Source organism: Symphodus melops (assembly GCF_947650265.1).
Source record: "Symphodus melops genome assembly, chromosome: 17".
In the NCBI taxonomy this organism is placed as follows: domain Eukaryota; kingdom Metazoa; phylum Chordata; class Actinopteri; order Labriformes; family Labridae; genus Symphodus; species Symphodus melops.
This window is the reverse complement of record NC_136707.1, coordinates 23,030,596-23,057,684: the sequence shown is the minus strand read 5'-3', so window position 1 is coordinate 23,057,684 and position 27,089 is coordinate 23,030,596. Positions and strand designations below refer to the sequence as shown.

At 40.3% G+C, this 27,089-nt stretch overlaps 2 gene segments (V, D, J or C); both read left to right on the top strand.

The window, feature by feature from the left end:
• The first annotated feature begins 697 nt into the window (after positions 1 to 697).
• LOC306837712 (Ig heavy chain V region 914-like) lies at positions 698 to 1,460 on the top strand. The segment is given in 2 exons: positions 698 to 734; positions 1,147 to 1,460.
• An 8,039-nt stretch (positions 1,461 to 9,499) lies between these two features.
• On the top strand, positions 9,500 to 10,261 carry LOC306837710 (immunoglobulin heavy variable 3-43-like). The segment is given in 2 exons: positions 9,500 to 9,536; positions 9,948 to 10,261.
• The last annotated feature ends 16,828 nt before the right edge of the window (positions 10,262 to 27,089 follow it).

The window sequence follows — 27,089 nt, the reverse complement described above, 5'->3', positions numbered from 1 at the left end:
CACAATGAGCAGCTACTGGATGAACTGGGTCAGACAGGCTCCTGGAAAAGGACTGGAGTGGATCGCTTTTATTTATGGCGATAGCAGTGGCCAATTCTACTCTAATTCAGTCAAAGGCCGGTTCACCATCTCCAGAGACAACAGCAGACAGCAGCTGTATCTGCAGATGAACAGTCTGAAGACTGAAGACACTGCAGTGTATTACTGTGCCAGAGATCCCACAGTGACACAACCCATCAGTAGAGCTGAACAAAAACCCCTCAGAGCCTGAACAGCAGTAACATGAAGCCACCAGAGGAGGAGCCCTCACACCAATAATGATTAACACCAAGCACTGAACCAGGGGAACAGAAACTTTCTCATTGCTGCCCCTCTCCCTCTGGATCTCTCTCCCCAAACACACCTGAGACTGTACCGACCTGCCACAATTCAAATCACTGATAAAAATGTTTAACCACTCATTAATTTCTATGTTTCTTTTTGTACCATTAAAAAGTATTTTCCTGTTAATGTGATTCTAAAAAGTGTCAATAAGTATTTTCAAAAGCACAATATGAATCAAATGTATATTCAGTATTATTATACATATTAACCACAAGTTCACTTTTAAATCAAACTTTGAGACAAAGAAAATTCAATATCATTTTTGTACTTCAATATCCTGAAAGCCATGTGACAAAATCCTTCAGAGACCATGATGGGGGTCAACTTCCTGTTAGATGTGAATAATTTTGGTACGTGATCACAGATGTTACTGTTTGTTCCCTAACTGTCAAAAAGTGGAGCTAAGTGCGAGTCTGCTTTGTGTTAATTCCTGGATAACTGAAAACCATCAGTTTAACATCTTGAAAGGACATTAGTGGAAAATCTAAGTCCAAAAGTGAAGAATTTATATCCAAGTGAAATGATTTTCCTTTTTCTCTCTGAGGAGGAGTCAAGGCAAATCTATGATGTGTTCCTCCTCTACTTATGTGAGTGCAGAGAGGACGACAGAGGACAGTGGACACACACTTGAACATGATGGACTATAGGACAGGACTGCTGCTTTTTACTGTCTGCTGGGCAGGTGATGATCATCACTCATCTTGACTGGAAAAAGTCTTCTGAAAGTGTCACATCTGATGGTTTTCTTTTCTGTCTCTTCAGGTGTTGATGGTCAGACTCTGACACAATCTGAACCAGTGGTTAAAAGGCCTGGAGAATCCCACAGACTAACCTGTTATGCCTCTGGGTTTACAATGAGCAGCCACCTGATGGCCTGGGTCAGACAGGCTCCTGGAAAAGGACTGGAGTGGGTTTCAACTATTGATGTTACTAGCATCTACTACTCTAATTCAGTCAAAGGACGGTTCACCATCTCCAGAGACAACAGCAGACAGCAGCTGTATCTGCAGATGAACAGTCTGAAGACTGAAGATTCTGCTGTTTATTATTGTGCCAGACACCAGTCACCACAGTGACTGAAATTGGTTAAACAGCTGTGCAAAATCCCTTGCTATTTACTGTATGTGTAGTGGATAGATGGAGCTCGATTGGATTTCTGCCATTTCTAAAAATCAGAAAAAAATAGCGGGTTTACACTGTAAAATGAGACAAATTCTTCATCAGGCATAAAGTCATAAAATCAGGCATAAAGTCCTTGACATCCAGACTCAAACCAAAATGGACTAACTAAACCAAACAACTCATTTGGGTACAATGTCATGACAAAAAATAAGGTTCGAATTTTTTGCTCTCTAAGAAATGGAGTGGTTTACTGCTCCTCTCTCTTACACTGCTAATGTAAAGCAGAAGTATGTAAATAGTTCTTCCTTTTATTGAATGACATTTCAAAAAGCAAATTCATCAGGAATAAAGGACAGACACTTTCCCTGCCAGAAATTTTTTTACGTTTGTGATTAGTCTTTACCCCATTTAAAATCAAGACCCACAAACATCCACACCTCTGAAATCAAACATCCTGGAAAGGATTCTTAAACCCAACATAATTTTAAATCTTGATAAACAGCAAAGAGAAAACTAAGAATTATTGCAGTGTACAATTAGCATACAATTGTCTCGCTTTCTAAGGTGGACGAACAATAAGAACCACAAACAGGCATAAAACTAAACTAACAAAATAGCAGTCTTTCCCGTCTTAATGATGGGTCTTCAAAGGTTGAGAGGGGGGGTCAGGGTTTGTTTGTGTGCTGCCCTCTGATTGTTTTATGAACTGACAAAACAATATAAAACTGACATGTTTAGTTCCTGTGATGAACACTGATTAATATTCCATTAAAATGTCTCTCTATGAACAAAACATTTACTGCTTGGTTAAACTTTGTACTATTTGGCCCCTATAGATGATCACTGAATGTTCGCCATGTTCTCTGGAGCTCTGATACTGTTGCCGACAGCTGGATGCTCTGCAGAGCTTTAAAACTACTAATCACCTTAGACTCAAATAAAGATCTAATGAATGATGGAGATTATGTTTATTTGTGTTTCCACAGGTGTGAACTGTATTGATCTCATCACGCCAGGCTCAGTGGTTGTGCAGCCTGGACAGTCTCTGACCCTCACCTGTCAGGTCTCTGGTTACTCTCTGACTGATCATAACTATGCAACAGGTTGGCTTATTGAACAAGTTTAGAGCAGACGCCTATGTCAAACTACATACATAATACATCACAAACCATTTTTGTGATGCATGTAGACGAGGAAGAGTTGTGTGATTTTCACCCAAGCAGACTTCCACTGTAGCCGATATCCCCTTTTGTAAATCGTCAAGATAAAAAAAAAATAATAATCAGAAAGAGATTATCACTTACGAAAAAAAATATGTTTTGTGATCTCGGCTGGTTCAGTTTTGTCATGACTGTGATATGTCAGAGTTTGCTCTGTTGCTGAAGAGATTCTCTTCTTATGTAAATGTATCAGTCACAGTTTCTCTTTTTATCCTGTAGAGGGAGGTCTATGCAAACTCATCCTCTCTTATAAACACTGTCAGTAAGCTGAGGCAGATCAATCAGACAGTTCTGAAAAATTTTTTAAATCTGAGATCAGACATCACTGAACAGAGGAATGGGTAAAAGTAATATCTGGAGTTTATTACTTGTAGTTACTCTTCATGGTGAGAAGATCAATCCTGCTTTGATTCTGCTTGTTTTGATGTCCAACCTGTTTATAAGTTTTGTTGATACTGATCAAAATTTCTATGACCACAGGAGTTTGGAGTGAGATCAGACTAGAGCAGCCGGCCTCTGAGGTGAAGAGACCTGGAGAGACAGTGAAGATGTCATGTATCATATCTGGGTTTGATATGACGAGCTACTATATCAGCTGGATCCGACAGAAACCAGGGAGAGCTCTGGAGTGGATTGGGAGGATGAATGCTGGCAGCAATTCTGCTAGCTATGCAAGCTCCTTTCAAAGTCGCTTCAGTTTGACAGAAGATGTGTCCAGCAGCACTCAGTTCCTCCAGATCCAGACTCTGACTGCAGCAGATTCTGCTGTTTACTTCTGTGCTCGTGAAGACACAGTGAGTGAGGACAGTGAAGCAGCTGCACAAAAACCTCCAGAGAATCAGCAGTGTGATCTCAATGACATCTGTTCTTTCATTGTAGCTGCTGACAGAAGCAACATGTATTTGGTTCATAATTTTCATAGTTGGTGAAGATAAATAAATACAATGCATAAACAGAAGTTCATATTGTACACAAAATGTGATTAAAAAAGGTATGTCTTTGGGTTAATTTATGCAAGTTCATGTACCTTTTTTATCTTGGTTACAAACCCATGTATATTGAGTGGGGAACATATTTTTTGTCCCGGTTGAAGTGTTTGATGTGGAAGGCGTTAATGTAGTCTCGGATTGAAAGAAAGTTTATTCCCTTGGAGTTTCTGAGGCCAATGAGGTATGATTATTTCTGATATGTATGTGAAATCAATGTGTTTTCTTGTTGGATGTCAGACTAACTGTAAGTTCTGTTTGCTAATTTTATTAGTTCTGACGGCCTTACTTGGCACTGTTTTGGCATCGTTGGTAACGTGAAGAAGACGTGGCTAAATAAATGTCTGTGATCAAAACCGAACGACTTGAGCCTTGATTAAGACCTCGGAGGGAGAAACATTCATATTATCATACTAAGAGTTATTGATTTCATGCACCTTCAACCAATTCTGAGAAGCATTGCAGAAACATTGTTGTGTAGAGATAATTGTTCAATTTTAATTGTAAATCCCTGAGATCACTCATCTGTGTTACAGGATTTCCATTGTTAATAATAAAAACAATTTCTTTATATATGGCACCGAATAATTACCAAGTTATCACATAACACTACAAAGAGCAGGTTGTCAGTAAGATCCATAACACAGAGATCCCAAAATACACAACTATAAAACATTGATATAAAGTCTGTGTAATCATCAAATGTCGGTACACAGAAATCCGACGAGCGCAGGCAGAGGTATTCAAAAACTGAGGCAACAAGGCTGGTCAGAAAAGAAAAGACAAACATTGCTCAGAAAAAGGCTAGTAATTAGTTCAGAAATATTCTTATTAAATATCAGATTTCATTACATTTCTAGATGTGAAAGCAAAGAATTAATAAAAATTAACATAATACATGTAAACTATACAAGAAGAGTTCCCGCCCATCCACCCACCAAAAATATACTTTTATTTATCTCTCTCTCTGAGGAGGAGTCAATGCAAATCTGTGATGTGTTCCTCCTCTACTTATGTGAGTGCAGAGAGGACGACAGAGGACAGTGGACACACACTTGAACATGATGGACTATAGGACAGGACTGCTGCTTTTTACAGTCTGCTGGGCAGGTGATGATCATCACTCATCTTGACTGGAAAAAGTCTTCTGAAAGTGTCACATCTGATGGTTTTCTTTTCTGTCTCTTCAGGTGTTGATGGTCAGACTCTGACACAATCTGAACCAGTGGTTAAAAGATCTGGAGAATCCCACACACTGACCTGTTCAGCCTCTGGATTCACAATGAGCAGCCACTGGATGAACTGGGTCAGACAGGCTCCTGGAAAAGGACTGGAGTGGGTTGCTACTGACACTGGTAGCCAATACTACTCGAATTCAGTCAAAGGCCGGTTCACCATTTCCAGAGACAACAGCAGACAGCAGCTGTATCTGCAGATGAACAGTCTGCAGACTGAAGACACTGCAGTGTATTACTGTGCCAGAGAGTCACAGTGACACAACCCATCAGTAGAGCTGAACAAAAACTACTTCCTCTTTTTACAACCATCACTGGGAACACTTACAACCCGTTTATTGACAATATTTTATGTGTTTAACAATCAGTTGAAGAAACTCTGAGTGTTGACCAAATACTAAAGTCTTATTCAGGTATCATTCAATCAAGTCATCAACTTAATTCATATTAATCTTAAAACACAATAACTGGCTTCACTCTATCTGAGCACCAAGTGTCATTAATGATAAACAGAGTTTCTCCCCTTGTGAACACTTGTTCCTTAAAGCCACCAGAGGAGGAGCCCTCACACAACTAATGATTTTAACTTCATGTTACTGTTACAGTAAAGAGACAAACAAACAGTCTTCAGGCTTCATGAACTATTGTAATAACATCATCACTTAAATATTGGTTAAATCAATATCCCTGATTAATTGTGAGATATGAAGTAATAGTGAATTTTATCAGGAGTTTGAATGATTTGAATAAACATCATCAGCTGATTTACCATCCTATGTGTATGTAAATTAGCCTCCTCTTGTTGCCATATAAGAAAGTCCACTTGGTGTGTTGATGCTTCAAGTTCTCACATCAGATCAGCTTCATCATCAGCCATGTTCTCTGCAGCTCTGATTCTGCTGCTGACAGCTGGATCATGTAAGGAGCTTTAGAACAAATGATCACATCACACACAGAGAATAATCAGATGAATGATGGAGATTATGTTGATTTGTGTTTCCACAGGTGTGAACTGTATTGATCTCATCACGCCAGGCTCAATGGTTGTGCAGCCTGGACAGTCTCTGACCCTCACCTGTCAGGTCTCTGGTTACTCTCTGACTGATAACAGCTATGCAACAGGTTGGATCAGACAGCGTGAAGGGAAAGCGATGGACTGGATTTGTCATAGGTGGGGTGGTGGAAACTTTAACCAAAATAATGCTCTGAAGAACAAGTTCAGCTACAGCAGAGACACGTCTGCCAGAACAGTGACTCTAACAGGGCAGAATATAGAGCCTGAAGACACTGCAGTGTATTACTGTGCCAGAGACCCACAGTGACACAACCCATCAGTAGAGTTGAACAAAAACCCCTCAGAGTCTGAACAGCAGTAACATGAAGCCACCAGAGGAGGAGCCCTCACACCAATAATGATGAACACCAAGCACTGAACCAGGGGAACAGAAACTTTCTCATTGCTGCCCCTCTCCCTCTGGATCTCTCTCCCCAAACACACCTGAGACTGAACCGACCTGCCACAATTCAAATCACTGAGAAAAACATTTTCACCATTGATTTTAATAACTAATTTTTCTTTTTGTTTGAGTAAAAATAAACATTGACCTGTTCATGTGAGTCGTACAGAAATGCTTCCCTGCCTGAGAGTTCAGGAGCTCCCAGGAAGATTTGTGGTTCTTCTAAATGTTGTGAAGGTGCACTGACAAAGACGATGATTGGGGGTCTAATAATGAATGTGAAACTGACTGTGCACATAAAGATGAATACAACCTACACTCCACATAAGTATCAGGATATGGTCTTCACAACACAATCTTATCATGATTTCTTTTTTCACGATTTTCACAAGATCAAAGTTAATGTATAAAAATGATTCCTTCATTTAAATTCTCTGACAAGGAAAATACTGAATGTTCTCCCTCGTTTTTCTTTCTGAATATAAGTAAGACTAATATATGTTTTTGTTCCTATGTTTAATATGTTGGGTCACGTCAGCTGGCTCTAACATGCTAATCATCATTCTAAATCCTTCAAACACTGCGGGTAGTCATCTCGTTGGATCTTTCCCTCGTTTAGACGAGCGGGGTTAAAATCTGCTTTGCAGCGTTTGTAATTATCATGTTTTTGGTGTTCTGAGCTTCTCATTTGTCGTTCATCAGTATCTTGTAAAGCTTGCACACTGTTTTTAATCTTGTCTGCTCACCTCACATCTACAACCCTAATCTCTAAGGCATGTCTACTAAAGAAACATAAATTAACTATGTACAGTGTGTTAGTGTCGTTCGACATGCAAAATTGAACTTCCTCAAAGTCTGATATAAAAACTCGACATCACGCTGTGAGTCAGAGAAGAAGAGAAGCTCCATCATGTCAGGTTCAACACCAACCATGTTGTATGTAGCTCTGCTGCTGCTGGCTGCTGGATCCTGTGAGTCTCACTGAGGCAGACACACTGACAGTATGATCACAGCACAATGACTCTGAACATACTGACTCAATATTTAACATGTTTTCATCCACAGGTGTGAAGAGTCAACAGTTGACACAGCCAGCCTCTGTGACTGTGCAGCCAGGTCAGCGTCTGACCATCACCTGTCAGCTCTCTTATTCTGTTAGCAGCTACTGGACAGGCTGGATCAGACAGCCTGCAGGGAAAGGACTGGAGTGGATCGGTCACAAACATGGATCCACCGCATTCTACAAAGATTCACTGAAGAACCAGTTCAGTATCGACTTGGACTCTTCCAGTAACAGAGTGACTCTAAACGGACAGAATATGCAGCCTGCAGACACTGCAGTGTATTACTGTGCCAGAGAGCCACAGTGACACAACCCATGAGTAAAACTGAAGGACAATTACTTCCTCTTTTTACGACCATCACTTGGAACACTTGTATTTTTTCAGCACTGATACTGTGATTAACTGGAAGAGATGAAAATTCAGTTTCCACCTCCATCATTAAAATACGTTTTTCTTTGGTAGTGATGTTTGCAGACTTTGCAAAAGAATACTTATGATTTTATTCAATTCAGCTGATTAAATTCTTTGTGTCTGTTTGGGGAAACTGTGTCTACATTTGGTTTGAACTCCAAACATAGAGATCAACACGTGGTCGAAACATGTAAAGATTTAAAATATTCCTCATGATATAAAGATAGTACACCAACATGATTAATGAGTGATTATATATAATCACATCCACACAACATGATTGACATCACATAAGAGTAGAAAAGTTCTTTCTAATAGCATCTCTTGATCACCTATTTATTGATTGTTGCTGCTGTCTTTGAAAAGATGAATCTTAAAATGAATGAACACCAGATATTAGTAAAAACTTTCAACCAATCTGATCCATAATATGATCACATATATTATATCTGTTATCATATGTAAAGCAGAGATGATTTCTAGTCATCTTTTCACTCTGCAGATATAAAAACAGTGAACAGACTCTTCTATTGGCTCCAGTCAGACCATCACTGACGCTTCATGTGTTTGATTGTATGCAAACTCAGTGAGCTTCCTTGTTACTCAGCTATAAAAACTTCCCATCAGGCCGTCAGTGGAGTTCACAGCACCTCACTTTCAACATCAACCATGTTTTCTGTAGCTCTGCTGCTGCTGCTGGCAGCTGGATGTGAGTCTGTCTGCATCTGTCAAAGTCAACAGTTCTTCTTCTGCAGTTTCACTTGATCATTTCTGACTAAACATGTTCTCTGTTTAACAGGTGTGAAGGGTGAACAGTTGACACAGCCAGCCTCTGTGACTGTGCAGCCAGGTCAGCGTCTGACCATCACCTGTCAGGTATCTTATTCTGCTAGCAGCTACTACACAGGCTGGATCAGACAGCCAGCAGGGAAAGGACTGGAGTGGATTGGCATAAGATACACTGGAGCTGCCTACTACAAAGATTCACTGAAGAACCAGTTCAGTATCGACTTGGACTCTTCCAGTAACAGAGTGACTCTAAACGGACAGAATATGCAGCCTGCAGACACTGCAGTGTATTACTGTGCCAGAGATCCACAGTGACACAACCCATCAGTAGAGCTGAACAAAAACCCCTCAGAGCCTGAACAGCAGTAACATGAAGCCACCAGAGGAGGAGCCCTCACACCAATAATGATGAACACCAAGCACTGAACCAGGGGAACAGAAACTTTCCCATTGCTGCCCCTCTCCCTCTGGATCTCTCCCGAAACAAACCTGAGACCCTACCCACCTGCCACAATTCAAATCTCTGAAAAAAAACATTTTCAGCTCTATGTTTAAGTTCGAACTTTTCTTTTTGGATCATTTAAAACAAGTGTGTGCCTGTTCATGTGATTCTGTATAGTGTCAATGAGTATTTCAAAAAGCACTATAAAAATACCTATATATACCGGTATATGTAACTGCACGAGAGGTCTTGAGCCTTCTCTATGCTGACCTCATTCAATCAATCTTTCAGGAAATTAGATTTTAATACCAATTTTGTACTTTGATAACCTGAAACACGTGAAAAAATCCTTTAATGAATGTTGAGAATAGAAGACACCATCAGAGACCATGAGGATGAATTTCCTGTTATATGGGAATATTTTTGGTACATGTGATCACAGATACTGTATGTTCCCTAACAGTAAAAAAGTGGAGCTAAGTGTTATTCTGCTTTGTGTTTTTACTGAATAACTGAAAATCTGAAGATTAACATCTTAAAAAGGACACAAGTTTAGAATCTAAGTCCAAAAGTAAAAAAGAAAAATCCAAGTGAAATGATTTTCCTTTCTCTCTCTGAGGAGGAGTCAATGCAAATCTGTGATGTGTTCCTCCTCTACTTATGTGAGTGCAGAGAGGACGACAGAGGACAGTGGACACACACTTGAACATGATGGACTATAGGACAGGACTGCTGCTTTTTACTGTCTGCTGGGCAGGTGATGATCATCACTCATCTTGACTGGAAAAAGTCTTCTGAAAGTGTCACATCTGATGGTTTTCTTTTCTGTCTCTTCAGGTGTTGATGGTCAGACTCTGACACAATCTGAACCAGTGGTTAAAAGGCCTGGAGAATCCCACAGACTGACCTGTTCAGCCTCTGGATTCACATTCAGCAGCCACTGGATGGCTTGGGTCAGACAGGCTCCTGGAAAAGGACTGGAGTGGATCGCTATCATCAGATACGACAGTGGTAGCATCTACTACTCTAATCCATTCAAAGGCAGATTCACCATCTCCAGAGACAACAGCAGACAGCAGCTGTATCTGCAGATGAACAGTCTGAAGACTGAAGACACTGCAATGTATTACTGTGCCAGAGACTCACAGTGACACAACCCATCAGTAGAGCTGAACAAAAACTACTTCCTCTGTTTACAACCATCACAGGGAACATTCAGCTGTCTCAGCATCACATTATAAAAATTTACTTGGATTATAAGTCAGAAATACAAATATCAACAAGTGATCGAGTCAATGTCAGAGTCTTACATACATCATGGTCCGGGGGTATTACTTTACTGTGATTGGTCCCAGAGTGTCAAATCATTTCTCACTTTGACAGATTCTGCTCTCAGTTTTCAGTAAGTTCAAGGTGATGGTTATTTTGTGAAATAATTCAAAACCACACTCGGGCAAAATTGAAATGATTCCAAAAAAGTTCAAAACTTAAAGAAAACACTGAAAAAATGGCTGAAATGAATAAACACACTCAGGACACAATGACAGGGCTGGTAGAAACACAGGTTTGTATATATAAATGTAGGACTGATAGAAAATGAAACAAAGGTGTGTTGGGACAAAGGGAGGGAAAATTTGAGGAAAAAGCAGAATGATTGCAGTGATGCAACCGAAAGGACATATAGACTGCTGTGAATTACTGTGGGAGATTTCCCCACTAATAAAAGAGGCCAGCAGAAAAATAAAAACTGACCAAAGGTATTTTAATAAAGGCCAACAGAGGGCGATAAAAGATCAAACAGAAGGGCAGAGCATTGTGACAAAGTCTCTTAATACTCAAAGAAAAGAAGGAAACATTCAGCAGCAGTTGACTCGGTGGGTTGGGCCTAACTTTTGGTTTATAATCATGGAGACATTAGAAAGCTTTGTGACCTGCTGACTGTCAGTTCATTGAAGCTGGTGATGTCTCAACCTGAGTTTCTCTCTCGTCAGAATTTTACTGATAGTAAAACTACTTTATTTCAATAAATACGATTTATAAAAATGTCTAATGTTTCCAAATAAATCCTATATCCAGTGCTTCAGTACTCGAGTCCTGGACTGTGACTGATCCTGAAGTACTGGTGATTCAAACCGAATGTCAGCATTGACTGCATTCGAACTTGGAATTTGAGGAAAGGGCAAAGATAGTTTAGGTTTTTTGGGTCCTTGGCTCAGTTGATAGAAAAGAAAAAAACATCTAGCAAATTCTATTTAGTCATAAACACAGACTGACATCACTATGACAACATGTTCAAAATATCTATTGGTGAAATGATCAAATCATGATTGGGAGATAATGATAAAAAAAAATCACACCTGTTTCAAAAACGGATATAATAAAGATACATAACTTATCTAAAATGTCAACAAAACCATCTAAGATCAGCGCTAACTATCCCAGAACCAGACAAAATATTTTAGACAAATCACCCTTTCTTTGAGGCAAGCCAAGGCTGTCTCGATGCAAATTGAACTTCCCCACAGTCTGATATAAAAACTCGACATCACGCTGTGAGTCAGAGAAGAAGAGAAGCTCCATCATGTCAGGTTCAACACCAACCATGTTGTATGTAGCTCTGCTGCTGCTGGCTGCTGGATCCTGTGAGTCTCACTGAGGCAGACTCACTTACAGTATGATCACAGCACAATGACTCTGAACATGCTGACTCAATAATTCAACATGTTTTCATCTACAGGTGTGAAGAGTCAACAGCTGACACAGCCAGCCTCTGTGACTGTGCAGCCAGGTCAGCGTCTGACCATCACCTGTCAGCTCTCTTACTCTGTTAGCAGCTATGCTACAGCCTGGATCAGACAGCCTGCAGGGAAAGGACTGGAGTGGATTATAAGAGGTGGTGTGGGATATAACACATATACTAAAGATTCACTGAAGAACAAGTTCAGTATCGACTTTGACTCTTCCAGCAACACAGGAACTCTAAACGGACAGAATATGCAGCCTGCAGACACTGCAGTGTATTACTGTGCCAGAGATCCACAGTGACACATCCCATCAGTAGAGCTGAACAAAAACCCCTCAGAGCCTGAACAGCAGTAACATGAAGCCACCAGAGGAGGAGCCCTCACACCAATAATGATTAAAACAAAAGCTCAGAGTGACAAAAACAGTCTGTAGTTAAAGTGTACATGACAATAAAAGGAGGAACTGATGCAAAAAGATTCATAATCCTTTTGATAGTGTGAGACATTCCCAACAAGATCAATATTTTGAATCAAATTATCACACCTCTATGGTTTAAATATGTATAAATATATTGCTCAGCTGTTCCAATCATGCATCATTGTTTACCTATAAAAAATAACCCCAACTCTGTGTGGGTGAAACAGTCCAACACTTGTCTTATTATCAAGTTCATCTCTGCTTTCACTCTGCTGACATGATACAGCTGATGACCTTTCAACTTAAAGTATCCAAGACAGAAGTCAAATGTTGTTGCTCTCTGAGGAGGAGTCAATGCAAATCTGTGATGTGTTCCTCCTCTACTTATGTGAGTGCAGAGAGGACGACAGAGGACAGTGGACACACACTTGAACATGATGGACTATAGGACAGGACTGCTGCTTTTGACTGTCTGCTGGGCAGGTGATGATCATCACTCATCTTGACTGGAAAAAGTCTTCTGAAAGTGTCACATCTGATGGTTTTCTTTTCTGTCTCTTCAGGTGTTGATGGTCAGACTCTGACACAATCTGAACCAGTGGTTAAAAGGCCTGGAGAATCCCACAGACTGACCTGTTCAGCCTCTGGATTCACATTCAGCAGCCACTATATGGCTTGGGTCAGACAGGCTCCTGGAAAAGGACTGGAGTGGATCGCTTATATTAGTAGTGGTGGTGGTAGTAGCACCTACTACTCTAATTCAGTCAAAGGCCGGTTCACCATTTCCAGAGACAACAGCAGACAGCAGCTGTATCTGCAGATGAACAGTCTGAAGACTGAAGACACTGCAGTGTATTACTGTGCCAGAGATACACAGTGACACAACCCATCAGTAGAGCTGAACAAAAACCCCTCAGAGCCTGAACAGCAGTAACATGAAGCCACCAGAGGAGGAGCCCTCACACCAATAATGATTAACACCAAGCACTGAACCAGGGGAACAGAAACTCTCTCATTGCTGCCCCTCTCCCTCTGGATCTCTCTCCAAACACACCTGAGACTGTACCGACCTGCCACAATTCAAATCTCTGAAAAAAAACTTTTTGTGATTCTGTAAAGTGTCAATGAGTATTTTAAAAACAAGATGAATAAAATCTATTATTATCATTAAACATAATAAACACCAGAACACGTTTAAAGAGAAGAGAAAAAAAAGCTTTAAGACAATATGAAGATACCGTTGTTTTCAACAGTATATCTGATTATCAGGACTACATTCACATTACTAAGTGGACAAGAGGTCTTGAGTTCCCTCCATGCTGATGTTATTTAATCAAAGGTTTTAGAAAAATAGATTATCATGTTAATTTGCACACTGAAACCCATGTGACAAAATCCTTCAGTGAATGTTGAGAATAGAAGACACCATCAGAGACCATGATGAGGATTAACTTCCTGTTAAATGTGAATATCATTGGTACATGTGATCACAGATGTAATTGGATGTTCCCTAGCAGTCAAAAAGTGGAGCTAAGTGTTATTCTGCTTTGTGTTTTTACTGAATAACTGAAAATCTGAAGTTTAACATCTTGAAAGGACACAAGTTTAGAATCTAAGTCCAAAAGTAAAAAAGAAAAATCCAAGTGAAATGATTTTCCTTTCTCTCTCTGAGGAGGAGTCAATGCAAATCTGTGATGTGTTCCTCCTCTACTTATGTGAGTGCTGAGAGGACGACAGAGGACAGTGGACACACACTTGAACATGATGGACTATAGGACAGGACTGCTGCTTTTTACTGTCTGCTGGGCAGGTGATGATCATCACTCATCTTGACTGGAAAAAGTCTTCTGAAAGTGTCACATCTGATGGTTTTCTTTTCTGTCTCTTCAGGTGTTGATGGTCAGACTCTGACACAATCTGAACCAGTGGTTAAAAGGCCTGGAGAATCCCACAGACTGACCTGTTCAGCTTCTGGATTCACATTCAGCAACCACTGGATGAACTGGGTCAGACAGGCTCCTGGAAAAGGACTGGAGTGGATTGCTATTATCAGATACGACAGTGCTAGCATCTACTACTCTAATTCAGTCAAAGGCCGGTTCACCATCTCCAGAGACAACAGCAGACAGCAGCTGTATCTGCAGATGAACAGTCTGAAGACTGAAGACACTGCAGTTTATTACTGTGCCAGAGACTCACAGTGACACAACCCATCAGTAGAGCTGAACAAAAACACTTATATGGGAACACTTATAACCCGTTTATTGACAATATTTTATGTGATTAACAATCAGTTGAGGAAACTCTGAGTGTTGACCAAACACTAAAGTCTTATTCAGGTATCATTCAATCAAGTCATCAACTTCATTCATCATCATCATAAAACACAATTAATATCTTCACTATATCTGAGCACCAAGTGTCATTAATGATAAACAGAGTTTCTCCCCTTGTGAACACTTGTTCCTTAAAGCCACCAGAGGAGGAGCCCTCACACAACTAATGATTTTAACTTCATGTTACTGTTACAGTAAAGAGAGAACAAACAGTCTTCAGGCTTCATGAACTATTGTAATAACATCATCACTTAAATATTGTTTAAATCAATATCCCTGATTAATTGTGAGATATGAAGTAATAGTGAATTTTATCAGGAGTTTGAATGATTTGAATAAACATCAGCTGATTTACCATCCTATGTGTATGTAAATTAGCCTCCTCTTGTTGCTCTATAAGAAAGTCCACTTGGTGTGTTGATGCTTCAAGTTCTCACATCAGATCAGCTTCATCATCAGCCATGTTCTCTGCAGCTCTGATTCTGCTGCTGACAGCTGGATCATGTAAGGAGCTTTAGAACTAATGATCACATCACACACAGAGAATAATCAGATGAATGATGGAGATTATGTTGATTTGTGTTTCCACAGGTGTGAACTGTATTGATCTCATCACGCCAGGCTCAATGATTGTGCAGCCTGGACAGTCTCTGACCCTCACCTGTCAGGTCTCTGGTTACTCTCTGACTGATAACAGCTATGCAACAGGTTGGATCAGACAGCGTGAAGGGAAAACGATGGACTGGATCTCTCATAGGCGGGATGGTGGAAACTTTTACCAAAATAATGCTCTGAAGAACAAGTTCAGCTACAGGACAGACACGTCTACCAGGACAGTGACTCTAACAGGGCAGAATATGCAGCCTGAAGACACTGCAGTGTATTACTGTGTGAGAAGACCCACAATGAGAGACAATAACAGGAGAGTCGTACAAAAACAAGTTCCCCTTTTTACAATCATCCCTGCCAAACCTGAACTCTGGAATCAATTGTTTGTAATAATGATTTAAACAAACATGACATGCTGAATGGTTATTTAATTTGTCTTTAGAAGTGTTGGGATGAGAGAGTGGAGGATGACAAGCAGCAAAGGGTAAAGCTTGGATTCAAACACATGGCTGCTGTATTACTATGACTGCTAATGCTATAATATGAATAAAACCAACTGTAACAGCAAAATACCTCCCCAGAGATTAAAAGAGTATTTCTAATTGTAATACATGTAGGACATATTTGCACAAATACAAATGTTTTGATATGAAGTGAAATAAATGGAACTGAAATAATACATGTGCAGTTTATTGGATTAATTAATCAATCAATCAATCAATCTTTATTTATATAGCGTCAATTCATAACAGGCGTTATCTCAAGACACTTTACAAAAGCAGGTAAAGGACCTTACTGTTTGTCTGTTAACATTAACAAAAGAGCAGGTAACAAGACCATGCTCATTGTTGTGTTTACATAAAGCAGGTAAAGGACCTTACTGATGGCTATATTACAAGAGCCCAGCTTAATCCGTCATAGCGTGGCAAGAAAAAACTTCCTTTTAACAGGCAGAAATCTTCAGCAGACCCGGATCATGACGGAACAGCCATCTGCTAAACTGAGCTGGGCTTGAAAATGGGATGGGGGAGATGGGGCAAGATGCAGAAAGAAGAATAGGATGGGATAGGTTGGGGGGGGGGGTTTGGGCAGGCCATCCTCGGGGGGAGGGGGGGGGGGTTGTTTGGGCAGGCCATCCTCACCAACAGTCTCAAGGAACCTAAGAGAGCTCAAGGAACCTAAGAGAGCTCAAAAGGAGAGGTTAGAATATAAAGATAGAGACAAGCAGTAATAAGATATGAAAGCTGGGAGAGAAAGAGGGAGAGAGAGATAAGAGATCCTGGTGCCAGTTCCCCCGGTAGTCTAGGCCTATAGCAGCATAACTATGAGCTGGTCCTAAGCCAGCCCTAACTATAAGATTTATCAAAAAGAAAAGTTTTATGTCTATTCTTAAAAGTACCTAGTGTGTCTGCCTCCCGGACCCCGACTGGTAGACGATTCCAAAGGAGCGGTGCCTGATAACTAAAGGCTCTACCTCCCATAGTACTTTTAGAGACTATAGGCACCACAAGCAGGCCTGCATTCTGGGAACGTAATGTTCTTGTCGGATAGTACGGTACAATTAACTCTTTAAGATACGATGGTGCCTGACCGTTTAGAGCTTTGTAGGTGAGCAGAAGGATTTTAAAATCTATTCTAGATTTTATAGGGAGCCAATGGAGAGAAGCCAATACAGGAGTAATGTGGTCCCTTTTCCTTGTTCTAGTAAGAACACGAGCTGCAGCGTTTTGGACGAGTTGGAGGGTCTTTAGAGATATACCATAGCACCCTGCTAAAATAGAATTACAGTAATCCAACCTGGAGGTAACAAATGCATGAACTAATTTTTCAGCATCATTTTGTGACAGGATCTGCCTGATCTTAGAGATATTACGAAGGTGAAAATAAGCTGTCCTTGAAATTTGTTTAATGTAGGAATCAAAGGACATATCCTGATCAAACAGAACTCCTAGGTTCCTAACAGTGGTACTAGAGGCTACACTAATACTACTAAGGGCCGTCATATCGGCAGAGAAAGTCTCTCTAAGGTTCTTAGGACCAATCACTATAACTTCAGTCTTGTCTGAGTTGAGCAGTAAGAAGTTTCTGGTCATCCAGGTCCTGATGTCCTTGACGCAGGCTTCTAGTTTACGAAGCTGGTTGGTGTCTTCTGGCTTCATTGCTATGTAGAGCTGAGTATCGTCTGCATAGCAATGAAAGTTCATGGAGTGTTTTCTCATAATACTACCTAGAGGAAGCATATATAATGTAAATAAAATCGGACCAAGCACTGATCCTTGAGGCACTCCATGGCTAACTTTGGTGTACAAGGAGGACTCATCATGAACATGCACAAACTGAGATCTGTCTGATAAATAGTCAGTAGTTACAGTCCCTGTAACTCCAAGCAATTGTTCTAGTCTCTGTAACAGAATCTGATGGTCAATTGTGTCAAAAGCAGCACTAAGATCTAACAGGACAAGCACAGATAGAAGTCCCCTGTCTGAGGCTAACAGAAGATCATTTGTTACTCTAACTAGTGCAGTCTCAGTGCTATGGTAAGCTCTAAATCCCGACTGGAACTCCTCAAACAAGCTGTTGTTGTGGAGAAAATCACACAACTGATTAGCTACCACTTTCTCTAAGATCTTGGAGATAAAAGGAAGGTTAGATATAGGTCTATAGTTAGCTAGAGTTCCTGAATCAAGAGTAGGCTTTTTAAGGAGCGGTTTAATTACAGCTACTTTAAATGACTGGGGTACATAACCAGCCGCTAAAGATATATTGATCATATCTAGTATGGAGCTGCTAACTAGAGGAAAGACTTCCTTAAACAACTTGGTTGGGATTGGATCTAAAAGACAAGTTGACGGTTTAGACGCAGAAATAATCGAATTTAGTTCTGCGAGGTTAATTGGAAAAAAACATTCGAGGTTAGTATCAGAATTTGGAGCAGTTTCTGCCGAATCGAAAATATAGGAGGAATCTGCACTAAGTAAAGGTAGTAAGTTGCTAATTTTGTCTCTAATGTTTAGAATTTTATCATTAAAAAAGCTGCTGAAATCATTACTGCTAAGGGCTAAAGGAATAGATGGCTCAAATGAACTATGACTCTCGGTCAGCCTGGCTACAGTGCTGAAGAGGTATCTAGGGTTGTTTTTATTGTCTTCAATAAGAGACAAGTAATAGGCCGTGCGGGCCTGCCGTAGAGCTTTCATATATCTATTATGACTATCTTGCCAAATTAAACGAGATTCTATCGTTTTGGTGGAGCGCCAAATTCTTTCACATTTACGTGACGTTAGTTTTAGAGTACGGGTTTCTAAATTGTACCATGGAGCTGATCTCTGTCGTTTGATTGGCTTCTGTTTTAGGGGGGAGATTGAATCCAGAGTAAGTCTCAGTGAATCCACCGCACTATCTACAAACTGATCTAGCTTAGAGGGACTAAAGTGATTATAGGAGTTTTCAACTAGGTTAGGGGATGGAACAGAAACAAAGGCAGCTGAAATAGCTTCCTTAAATTTAGCTACAGCATTATCATTTAAATTTCTAGAGAGCACTTTTTTATTAAGAGGAGTTAAGGTTGGTAAAAAGAAATCAAAAGTTATTAGGAAATGGTCTGACATCAGAGAATTTTCCAGAAAAACCGACAGACTGTTAATTTCAATACCATAAGCTAAAACAAGATCCAGGGTGTGGTTAAATCGATGAGTAGGTTTGTTTACACCCTGGGTGAAGCCAATAGAGTCCAATAGAGACATGAAAGCCGTGCTAAGACTGTCATTAACAACATCCACATGGATATTGAAATCACCTACAACAATTATTCTATCACTGCTAAGAACTATGTGTGATAGAAATTCTGCAAATTCAGATAGAAATTCTGAATATGGGCCTGGAGGGATTGGATTAACCAAAGAAGATGTTTATCTGCAGGAAACAATAATTCTGTGGTTCTGTTTCTGGATTAGCAGCAGAAGAGAGAAGCTGAATGAACTTTAACCTGACAATATTTATGAAATCTGAACATGAGAAATTAAAGATGGTAAAAACGAGTCCTCAGATAATGACAAAAAAAAGCATCACTGATGGAAACACACAGTATATATTCTAGTGGGCACTTGTAACCAGAAGAGGAGCCATCAGACCAATAATGAACTCAACATCAGTTCAAGAAAAAAAAAACAATCTTTAGATATCCTGAAATCACTCATGTGATTTTAACAATGAAACTTATAACTGAACAGACTCTTCTATTGGCTCCAGTCAGACCATCACTGACGCTTCATGTGTTTGATTTTATGCAAACTCAGTGAGCTTCCTTGTTACTCAGCTATAAAAACTTCCCATCAGGCCGTCAGTGGAGTTCACAGCACCTCACTTTCAACATCAACCATGTTTTCTGTAGCTCTGCTGCTGCTGCTGGCAGCTGGATGTGAGTCTGTCTGCATCTGTCAAAGTCAACAGTTCTTCTTCTGCAGTTTCACTTGATCATTTCTGACTAAACATGTTCTCTGTCTAACAGGTGTGAAGGGTGAACAACTGACACAGCCAGCCTCTGTGACTGTGCAGCCAGGTCAGCGTCTGACCATCACCTGTCAGGTCTCTTATTCTGTTAGCAGCCACTACATAGCCTGGATCAGACAGCCTGCAGGGAAAGGACTGGAGTGGATCGGAATGAGATACACTGGAGCTGCCTACTACAAAGATTCACTGAAGAACAAGTTCAGTATCGACTTGGACTCTTCCAGAAACACAGGGACTCTAATCGGACAGAATATGCAGCCTGCAGACACTGCAGTGTATTACTGTGCCAGAGATCCACAGTGACACAACCCATCAGTAGAGCTGAACAAAAACCCCTGAGAGCCTGAACAGCAGTAACATGAAGCCACCAGAGGAGGAGCCCTCACACCAAAAATGACAGTTCAGAGTGACACAAACAGTCTGTAGTTAAAGTGTACATGACAATAAAAAGAGGAACTGATGCAAAAAAGATTAATAAAGTATCAGAAGAAAAGATCCATCATGAGAGGACAAGTCAACCTCATTGTGTTACACACTTTGGAAAGAGACTGCATAGAGGATGACAAATGTTTACGTTTCACTGCAGCTTTTGTTTGATCCAAAGTAACAGAGTTCAACTGAGTGATATTTATTAGAAAATACAGGAATTCATCCTGCACACAGATTTAGAAATTGTCAAATATCAAAGACTTTAGCAAAAATATTTGGCCAATATTTGGTTCTAAGCATGCATCATAATTCACCCATCAAAAAAAAAAAAAACCTCAATGTGTGGATGAAACAGTCCAACACTTTTCTTATTGTCAAGTTCATCTCTGCTTTCACTCTGCTGACATGATACAGCTGATGACCTTTCAACTTAAAGTATCCAAGACAGAAGTCAGATGTTGTTGCTCTCTGAGGAGGAGTGAATGCAAATCTGTGATGTGTTCCTCCTCTACTTATGTGAGTGCAGAGAGGACGACAGAGGACAGTGGACACACACTTGAACATGATGGACTATAGGACAGGACTGCTGCTTTTTACTGTCTGCTGGGCAGGTGATGATCATCACTCATCTTGACTGGAAAAAGTCTTCTGAAAGTGTCACATCTGATGGTTTTCTTTTCTGTCTCTTCAGGTGTTGATGGTCAGACTCTGACACAATCTGAACCAGTGGTTAAAAGGCCTGGAGAATCCCACACACTGACCTGTTCAGCCACTGGATTCACATTCAGCAACCACTATATGGGCTGGGTCAGACAGGCTCCTGGAAAAGGACTGGAGTGGATCGCTTATATATACAAATCCAGTTCTTATATCTATTACTCCTCATCAGTCAAGGGCAGATTCACCATCTCCAGAGATGACTCCAGCAGTAAACTCTATCTGCAGATGAACAGTCTGAAGACTGAAGACACTTCAGTATATTACTGTGCCAGAGAGTCACAGTGAGAGACAAGAGCAGGACAGTCGTACAAAAACGACTTCCTCTTTTTCACTACATCACTTAAAACTATCAAACATTATCCAGGGTTTCTAGTTTGGAGGCCTCAGAATCTGCTTTTTGCAGATGATGTAGTTTTGTTCGCTTCCTCATGCTGGGACCTCCAGCAGGCATTGGGGCGGTTTACAGCTCAGTGCGATGAAGGTAGATTGCTCTCTATGGGTGGGGAGTGAGTCCCAGTTGAGGTTTGCGGGGCATGCCCAACTGGAATAACACCCCAGGGTAGACCAAGAGCTCGCTGGAGGGATTAAATATCCTGTCTGGCCTGAGAACACCTAGCAATCCTTCAGGAGTTGCTGGAAAACTAGCTGGAGAGGGAAGTCCGGGTTGACTTACATTAATGAACTTGCTGCCATCGCAACCTGACCTGGAATAAGAAGAAGTAAAGGTGTGGATTGACAGATGTTCCAGTACCAATCGTACTGCACTGCTGGTATGAACGAAAAATGGTTTTCAGTATTCATGATCAGGGCCTCTTCACACAGGGTTCATTAAAATTAATTTTAAACTTATGACATTTACATCAATGTTTGACGTCAGTCAGGGTCTAACACGATGTTATATTTACTCAGATAAGACCATGTCAACACGAACACAAGAATCCAACAGATTATATAGAAGTGCAGAGAGATTTTTCTTCACGACCTGGTGGATCTCTGTTAACTATAAATACTACTTCTCTATACATGCAGGGTTTTCCATGTCTTTTCCTAAACAAAGACAACAAACAGAAATCAATTGAATATAGCTAGTAGGAACAGAAGTTTTATGAAAGGGTTTCTTGGTCTTTGTGAGACAGGACATCTTTAGACAGACAGGAAATTATGGGACTGCTTCAGGATCAGGGGTTGAACTCTGACCAGTACAAAAAGATCTATAACCATAAAGGATGCCCAATCGAGCAACTGAGCTGAGAAGGTGACATCGGACATCAAGTTTAGCATGACCAGGAAAAAAAATAGAAAGAAGTTTTCATGATTTATCAAAATCATTTCTTAATGCTATAAAGTAAATAAAAGATAATTTTCTATCTGTTTTCGATCTATGGCCGATCACTCTAAAAGAACAGGACGTAGATAAGTAGTTCTACAGCTTTTAATTTCTATTAATTCAGATTTTTAGTTGATGACAGTTTACTCTTGGACCAGAAAACAATTCAGCATCTCTGCTTTGGATCCCACATGCTGAAAGTCTAACATACAAATGAAAACAGTGTCTTCAATGAAAATTTTCTGACGTTCATGACTATAACATTTTGAATGTCATAGTCTAAACTAGGACCTGCCTCTCTGACTCGATTGGCTCCAGTCAGACCATCACTGACGCTTCATGTGTTTGATTGTATGCAAACTCAGTGAGCTTCCTTGTTACTCAGCTATAAAAACTTCCCATCAGGCCGTCAGTGGAGTTCACAGCACCTCACTTTCAACATCAACCATGTTTTCTGTAGCTCTGCTGCTGCTGGCAGCTGGATGTGAGTCTGTCTGCATCTGTCAAAGTCAACAGTTCTTCTTCTGCAGTTTCACTTGATCATTTCTGACTAATCGTGTTATCTTTTTAACAGGCGTGAAGGGTGAACAGTTGACACAGCCAGCCTCTGTGACTGTGCAGCCAGGTCAGCGTCTGACAATCACCTGTCAGGTCTCTTATTCTGTTAGCACCTACTACACAGCCTGGATCAGACAGCCTGCAGGGAAAGGACTGGAGTGGATTGGAATGAGAGACACTGGAGCTGCCTACTACAAAGATTCACTGAAGAACAAGTTCAGTATTGACTTGGACACCTCCACAAAAACAGTGACTCTAAACGGGCAGAATATGCAGCCTGCAGACACTGCAGTGTATTACTGTGCCAGAGATCCACAGTGACACAAACCATCAGTAGAGCTGAACAAAAACCCCTCAGAGCCTGAACAGCAGTAACATGAAGCCACCAGAGGAGGAGCCCTCACACCAATAATGATGAACACCAAGCACTGAACCAGGGGAACAGAAACTCTCTCATTGCTGCCCCTCTCCCTCTGGATCTCTCTCCAAACACACCTGAGACTGTACCGACCTGCCACAATTCAAATCACTGAAAAAAAACTTTTTGTGATTCTGTAAAGTGTTAATGAGTATTTTAAAAACAAGATGAATAAAATCTATTATTATCATTAAACATAATAAACACCAGAACACGTTTAAAGAGAAGAGAAAAAAAAGCTTTAAGACAATATGAAGATACCGTTGTTTTCAACAGTATATCTGATTATCAGGACTACATTCACATTATTAAGTGGACAAGAGGTCTTGAGTTCCCTCCATGCTGATGTTATTTAATCAAAGTTTTAGAAAAATAGATTATCATGTTAATTTGCACACTGAAACCCATGTGACAAAATCCTTCAGTGAATGTTGAGAATAGAAGACACCATCAGAGACCATGATGAGGATTAACATCCTGTTAAATGTGAATATTATTGGTACATGTGATCACAGATGTAACTGTATGTTCCCTAACAGTCAAAAAGTGGAGCTAAGTGTTATTCTGCTTTGTGTTTTTACTGAATAACTGAAAATCTGAAGTTTAACATCTTGAAAGGACACAAGTTTAGAATCTAAGTCCAAAAGTAAAAAAGAAAAATCCAAGTGAAATGATTTTCCTTTCTCTCTCTGAGGAGGAGTCAATGCAAATCTGTGATGTGTTCCTCCTCTACTTATGTGAGTGCAGAGAGGACGACAGAGGACAGTGGACACACACTTGAACATGATGGACTATAGGACAGGACTGCTGCTTTTTACTGTCTGCTGGGCAGGTGATGATCATCACTCATCTTGACTGGAAAAAGTCTTCTGAAAGTGTCACATCTGATGGTTTTCTTTTCTGTCTCTTCAGGTGTTGATGGTCAGACTCTGACACAATCTGAACCAGTGGTTAAAAGGCCTGGAGAATCCCACAGACTGACCTGTTCAACCTCTGGATTCACAATGAGGAGCTACCATATGAGCTGGGTCAGACAGGCTCCTGGAAAAGGCCTGGAGTGGATCGCCTGGATTGAGTATAATAATAACAGAAAATTCTATTCCTCATCAGTCAAAGGCCGGTTCACCATCTCCAGAGACGACAGCAGACAGCAGGTGTATCTGCAGATGAACAGTCTGAAGACTGAAGATTCTGCTGTTTATTATTGTGCCAGAGACCCACAGTGACACAAGAGGAAGTAACGCTGTACAAAAACATAACATGTCAAACATTACTCTGAGCATTTCACCAGAAACCTCATTGACAGGGATGGGTTAAGTAGTTGTACAACATCCTTTGATATTTATGTCTAGTGAACCTATGGAGCTCGTTCAATTTAGAAACAGGGACACAACCCGTAACATAAAAACCAAGATAGAGAGACTAAACATACAAAATAATTCAGGTACAAAGTCACGAGAAAATGAGAGACCTGATGTATGAGTTATTACTCTCTACATCAAGGGGTCCTCTCTCTTTCACTACTAATGTCAACCACATGTATATCAGTAGTTCTTCATTTTATTGAATTACATTTCAAAATAAATTAAACTGGAATGAAGCACATATATTTTTCCTGTCAGAATGATTGTAGAAGTTTGTAATTAGGCTTCACCACTTAGATGAAAAATCAAGACCCACAAACGTCCACACGTCCAGCCCAACACTGACTCCTATCCTGATGTTACATCAGTACAGAAAAAAACAGAGAGGCTCACATCTTCCAAAATATTTATAAAATATTTTGTGTATTTTGATCTCAAAAAATGCTCACGAAAACATTTAATTCAGTGTCAATGGAAAGGGGGTGAAACACATCATTTGATAACATACGTACATTAACAATGTAGCTCCCAGTCTCACACACATAAGCTACAACATCTCCTTCAGTATATCGTCAAGACAAAATAAAAAAATAAACCCAGAAAAGATGATCATTTTGGTGAAAAATGCTTTGGTGATCTCGGCTGGTTCAGTGTTGTCATGACTGTGATATGTCAGAGTTTGCTCTGTTGCTGAAGAGATTCTCTACTTATGTAAATATATCAGTCACAGTTTCTCTTTTTATCCTGTAGAGGGAGGTCTATGCAAACTCATCCTCTCTTATAAACACTCTGTCAGTAAGCTGAGGCAGATCAATCAGACAGTTCTGAACATTTTTTTAAATCTGAGATCAAACATCACTGAACAGAGGAATGGGTAAAAGTAATATCTGGAGTTTATTACTTGTAGTTACTATTCATGGTGAGAAAATCAATCCTGCTTTGATTCTGCTTTTTTAGATGTCCAACCTGTTTATAAGTTTTATTGATAATGATCAAAATTTCTATGACCACAGGAGTTTGGAGTGAGATCAGACTGGAGCAGCCGGCCTCTGAGGTGAAGAGACCTGGAGAGACAGTCAAGATGTCATGCATCATATCTGGATACAGCATGACGAGCAACAACATCCACTGGATCCGACAGAAACCAGGGAGAGCTCTGGAGTGGATTGGGAGGATGAGCACTGGCAACAATTCTCCTAGCTATGCAAGCTCCTTTCAAAGTCGCTTCAGTATGACAGAAGATGTGTCCAGCAGCACTCAGTTCCTCCAGCAGTAACATGAAGCCACCAGAGGAGGAGCCCTCACACCAATAATGATGAACACCAAGCACTGAACCAGGGGAACATAAACTTTCTCATTGCTGCCCCTCTCCCTCTGGATCTCTCTCCCCAAACACACCTGAGACTGTACCGACCTGCCACAATTCAAATCACTGAGAAAAACATTTTAACCACTCATTAATTTCTATGTTTCTTTTTGTAGCATTAAAAAGTGTTTTCCTGTTAATGTGATTCTAAAAAGTGTCAATAAGTATTTTAAAAAGCACAATATAAATCAAATGTATTATCAGTTTTATTATACATATTAACCACAAGTTCACTTTTAAATCAAACTTTGAGATAAAAACAATTCAATATCATTTTTGTACTTCAATATCCTGAAAGCCATTTGACAAAATCCTTCAGAGACCATGATGGGGATTAACTTCCTGTTAGATGTGTATAATTTTGGTACATGTGATCACAGATGTTACTGTTTGTTCCCTAACTGTCAAAAAGTGGAGCTAAGTGTTATTCTGCTTTGTGTTAATTCCTGGATAACTGAAAACCATCAGTTTAACATCTTGAAAGAACATTAGTGGAAAATCTAAGTCCAAAAGTGAAGAATTTATATCCAAGTGAAATGATTTTCCTTTTTCTCTCTCTGAGGAGGAGTCAATGCAAATCTGTGATGTGTTCCTCCTCTACTTATGTGAGTGCAGAGAGGACAACAGAGGACAGTGGACACACACTTGAACATGATGGACTATAGGACAGGACTGCTGCTTTTTACTGTCTGCTGGGCAGGTGATGATCATCACTCATCTTGACTGGAAAAAGTCTTCTGAAAGTGTCACATCTGATGGTTTTCTTTTCTGTCTCTTCAGGTGTTGATGGTCAGACTCTGACACAATCTGAACCAGTGGTTAAAAGGCCTGGAGAATCCCACACACTGACCTGTTCAGCCTCTGGATTCACATTCAGCGACTACCATATGAGCTGGGTCAGACAGGCTCCTGGAAAAGGACTGGAGTGGATCGCCTGGGTTGAGAATGATAATGACAGAAAATTCTACTCTAATTCAGTCAAAGGCCGGTTCACCATCTCCAGAGACAACAGCAGACAGCAGGTGTATCTGCAGATGAACAGTCTGAAGACTGAAGATTCTGCTGTTTATTATTGTGCCAGAGAGTCACAGTGACACAGGAGGAAGCATCGCTGTACAAAAACCTAACATGTCTCACTGTCTGTGCATATCTGGTATTCATCCACAGCTTGTTAAACTAAA